Genomic DNA, 5,156 nt, shown 5'->3' with positions numbered 1-5,156 from the left:
TGATTATAGTAAATAATAAATATACAATCTAAAATAAACATAAATATATATGGACTCACAGTGTTTTGTATGATGAACAGGAAAGATTTCTCTTCAAATACAGAAAATAAAGATTATTACCTTCAACAAAAAGAACAAAGTGTACATTTTGAATAAAGAGGAATCAGGTTTCTCTTTCTACCTGTTGGACAAACATGACGAGGTCGGACAGGAACTCTGTGAATTTCATCTCGTCGGGAGATTCAGTCAGGTAATCAAAGATCGTATTTATGACGACGTCTTTGTCTGGATTAGCCGGAAGAGTCTCCACCAGCAGCTCTGCACTCTGCTTTGGAGTCAGGAGTCGTAGCGCCTCCAGCTGAATGGAAGAGAGGATCAACAATAAGTTTACTACTTCTAAAAATAACAAGGTAATGAGAATAGCACTGACCAGTTTTATACAAACTATTGATGTTTATCAGAAATTATATCTTACAGAGTTGAAGTCTGGGTTGAGATGAACCAGCTCTCTGACGGTCAGTAGTCTTGAAAACGGACCAGATTCTTCATCAACCAATCTGCACTGCGTTGGAGGCCGACACACAGTCTGGACCGTGTACAAGTAAAGACCGAGTCAATACAAGAGAAAAATAAAGAATTTCTCTAAAGTGCCGACACACTATTTTTTTAGCCTCTTGAGTTTAGAAAGTGAAGTACGGTTCTGAAAATAGTCACATCCATTCACCATACGTGTTCATATCAAGTACCTGGAGTGCGACAGGAAACGAAAGGCAGTAAATCCTTGAACACCTACAGTGCTGTTAGATATTATCAGGTCTGATCAAAGGGGTCGATAAATTCCTCCAGTCTGAAAAATAAAATCACCATAGAATTCCAAATATTAGATAATGAGGGTAATTTAATGATGAAATGGTCTTTAAAATCAAGAGGTTGTAACTCTCACTAACACACATTTCTTCTTGTCAGTTGGATGAAAAACAGAGAGCACCAGAGGGAGTCTTTGTCGTAACCTAAATCAACAGGCTGCATGGTGGCAATTAACATCTCAGAGCTCGTCAGCCGTAGATGAGCTCTTGAATATTTTATAGGCAACGTTAGCCTCGTTAGCATGAAGAATGATCTTCCTACTTCCCTGAAACCGCACTACTAGATTTTTTTTGCCCACTTGGGGCAGGCAAGAAAAAGCTGTAAACACAACACTGATTTAATTATGAATATTTCAGTTAGCAAACAGATTACAAACATTTCATGTTTGGCTGTGTTTTCTGGTCCACTTGAATGAATGACAACCTTATTGCTCTCCCTTTTCGCTCTTTCTTTGTTTTCCTCTAACTACAATGTACACATATGCCAGGCTGTTTAGCTGATAGAATGCTGCCCCTATTGTTCACCAACTAAGTTGCTGGGCAGGTAATGTACATTGTCTTTTTCGACAGAAACAGCTGCCACCTGCTGAAAACATATTGATGACAGCCGTGAGAATGCCAAAACAGTGGGATACAATCGTGGATACCAGAACCCCCCCCCAGAAATTAGCTGAAAGATGCTAAAATGCTCCATGCAGAGGAACTGCAGAGTCAGGTGACGCCATTTGTTGAACATAACAGAAAAAAACAGGATCCCTACTGGCAGCAAAATGCAAATACAATATTCGCAGGTATGATTAAGGTATATATCATAATATAGGAACTCGTTAAGTTTTTGTTGCCTTAGAATGAGCTGTAGCAACTAGATAAAGGAGAAGTGTGATAAGGTAATATCCATGTCTGCTATGAATAGAGCTTCTGTGTGAGGTGAAGGGCAGTCTGTGGACATTTGCTTACATTTGCGGTATGAATGACAGCTGAGGCTTTCATGCTGCTCAGACAGTGCAGGAAGCATTCCTGATGCAGACGGCAGGAACCCGGTCCAGGACGGTCGAAAGCACCGTCTCGATGAACACGCGTTCATCAGCTGCCTTCATCCGTCAGTATCGACCAATCTGATCTCTTCCAATACGTCCAAAATCAGCAGAGCTGACGGACCGACCATCGGTCATCCGGGACTGTAGGGGAGATTCAGTTGATTGAATCATTATCGATTGCAATAACTTAGCCATTCCTAAATCACACCCCTGTGCTAAGGATGAATCTGCAAGCTCAGAGCTCAAATTCTGATTTATTGCTCAGATCATTGTAAATTCAAATGAGATTATGCATTTGTTGCGTTTAACCATTCTTGGAAAATGGGTTGTCTTTTCAAATAGATAAGCTAGCAGCGATAGCATGATAGGATATAGCAGTTCAGGAAAGGCAACCCATTGACCGAGTCCAAAAAGGCCCGGGGCTTTAGCGAAGGGTCATTGGAGCTATCCTTACCTTCTAGAAACGAGTTTTTAATTTTTTTGGTCTTAATACATTTAATTATCTCATTTATAATCTGCTAAATAGTTGTGTGTGTGTCGAAATCAGAGGGTTAAAAATAGTTCTCACCGGCATGGTTTAGCCAAGTGTCCATGAGCTGGGTCCAAAACAGAGGAAAGTTTAGTCAGCAGCAGGCTTCCACCAGCACCTTAAGAGTGGCTGCTGTTTCCAGGCACAATTAGCACTTTCAGAAGAGACACCAAGCTGATTTGGCTGTGAAGTTCTCCAGCTGTATGTGTGAGACAGTTCATTTTAAAAAAATATTTCCAATATGACTTCAAATCAGAAATCAAATATTAGTCTTTATTGTCATTTCACAGTATATACAGTATTTTACTTTAAGTCTTTTAAATGAGATCGTCACCCTGTGCACATGCATACTGTCCCAAGGTAAAATTGCAAGAACTTCCACTAGATGTTTTTTAAGTAACGATTGGCAGTCAGAGCTGTAAATAACAGGAGAAAAAGGCAGAATACATGTCAGGAAAAGAGACTTTTAAAACTTAATATTATTTGCAAGTTTGGATACAAATCATACAAATGGGATACCTTCGTTAACTTTCTGCAAGATGTTAGTAAGCTGTCCAAATAGCAGAAAAAAAAAAGATTTTAGCTCTATAGCAGCTCATAGTAGATGTAATGAGTGATTAAAGTGAGACCAAAGAGATTTTTTACGCCGTGTGTACCTGGGTTACTGGGCACTGTGAACTGAAAGAGTTTAATAAATGTTATGGACCATTAAAATAATTTCATCGTAAAACCTTCCAAACATAAATCCCAGAAAATAAAAGTAAAATAGATTAATTGGAATATAAGTTAAGCAATATTTAAAGAAATCATCACCGCAATGTTCTCTGGCACGCACTCCTGAACAAATCGACAATATAGAAAGCAATATTCAGTCACTGTTGTGTGCAGCGTGCCCTAACATTTTCAAATACTAACTTTAAAAAGAAACAACATCTACAATCATACAAAGATAAGGACTCATCCTGGCTGAGGCAATTAGAAAAAATCGCATTCAAACACTTACTCAAGTTTAAAGGTTTTTCTGTGTATGGAGCTGAGCCCTCTGGTGCATGAATATGCAGGCATCTATGGCAGCCCAGGTGACAGGTTCAAGCTGCTTGTGCAGAGATGGTATGGCTCCGTACCCCCCAGCTCTCTGCAAAACTGACAGACACAAATAGAACAAAAGGAAACTTTATTTAGCATTTTGGGAGTCCATGCCCAACTACGCCAACATGCAAGATGGATTGAAATGTAATTTTCTGCCTGGCACTCAAAAATACACATAGTGATAGACGATAATGGGAGTACAACGAGTTAGAGTCTTTCACAATATGGGCCCGGGTCATCAGAGAGGTGAGGAAAAAGCATACCTTGTGATACATGCTCTAAATGAACAAAATAAATAAACTGAATAGAGTATTAGGGAATAAGCTTCAGAATATAAATACAATCTAATAATAATGGTTTATGAAGTGGTTCCCCAACTTTCTTCAGTCCCACTGTGGCAGAAGTCAAATATTGATTTTTTTGTCAAGTAATTTAATTTGCTTATTTTAATGGTTTTTAAAAAAAAACAACGAAAAAAAAAAAACCCCCCATTTTTTCTTGCAGCTAATTTTCCAGAAATGTCAAATATGTCTAGTATGGTATCATTAATATGATGGAGGTAGGGTATCTTTCCATAATTGTAATCCAATTTGAAACTGGCAAGCTGTCTTTGTGTGTATACGCGGCTACATTTCTCTTTATTTGGATTTGAAGCTATAATATATATACCAACTTTCTGCATGTACAATGTCCTATAAACATCCAGACTATGTTATATATTTTGGTTCAGTTGTGAAGTTACCATTATCCAAATGTTTCAACAAATGGTTCAAAAGAAAGAATCATTAATTCTATTCAAGCAAAGGTGCGTTTCACCAGTCACCTGTCACCACCACGTTAATTAAACTTCATCTCCTTAGCGGCAGAAATTACACATTTAAAAGGAAACTCAATATAAGGATTGCTACACCAAAATATCGAATCTGAAAGTACTCCCACAATTTGTCTCTGTTAGACACCACAGGGTGGGCTCAACATATGGGAAATTTGAAATATATTTACAATTAATGCATGCCCAAGTTTTCGCCAAAAAGCATTAAAGTTTACTGTATCATTACAAAAGCCCGTTACCTCTTTGGCAAGCTCCACCAGGTAGTGCAGGAACTCCCACGAGTTTTCTGTCTTCAGGGGCTCCAACAGGAAGTGCAAACACTCATCATGACAACGTCTTTCTCAGGTGGAGTGGGAAGAGGAATCAGCAGCATCTCCTGCGTCAATTGCTTTGGAGACAACGGGGAAGAACCTCCAGCTGGACACGAAGACAAAAGAGAACAAAAATATTTACCATCAACTCTAAAGGCGTCAGTGAGGTCGGTTATAGATGAAGCGTGTCGGGTTTTTCCAGACCTTACTCCGAGAAGTTTGAGTTGAGACTGTTAAAAGTGCTGAGATGGAGGGGCGAAAGTTGAGAAGAAACCAAGTTGCTTGGATCCAGTCTGGCAGTGCTGAGTGGCTGAGACAAACACTGTGGGTCTGGAAAAATACACACAAATATAACATATTTTATAATTAGAGACCACGAGATATTAAACCTTTGTCTCTGCATTATTCTTTATCTGCACCGGTAAAGAAGAAACTGAAAACACAACAATATAAAGTACCAGTACATTTAGCTAGAGCATCGTAAGTAGTCTT

General features: G+C 38.9%; 1 protein-coding gene across 1 annotated transcript in view; it reads left to right on the top strand.

Moving 5' to 3' along the window:
* Nucleotides 1-5,156, top strand: part of LOC118326408 — a 26,486-nt gene that overhangs the window by 6,745 nt on the left and 14,585 nt on the right. The gene's annotated exons all lie outside the window — the stretch shown is intronic.

Source organism: Morone saxatilis, unplaced genomic scaffold (genome assembly GCF_004916995.1).
Source record: "Morone saxatilis isolate NCDOM2014 unplaced genomic scaffold, NCSU_SB_2.0 Contig17, whole genome shotgun sequence".
Classification (NCBI taxonomy): domain Eukaryota; kingdom Metazoa; phylum Chordata; class Actinopteri; family Moronidae; genus Morone; species Morone saxatilis.
The sequence above is the reverse complement of the archived record's forward strand: the minus strand, read 5'-3'. Positions and strand labels throughout refer to the sequence as shown.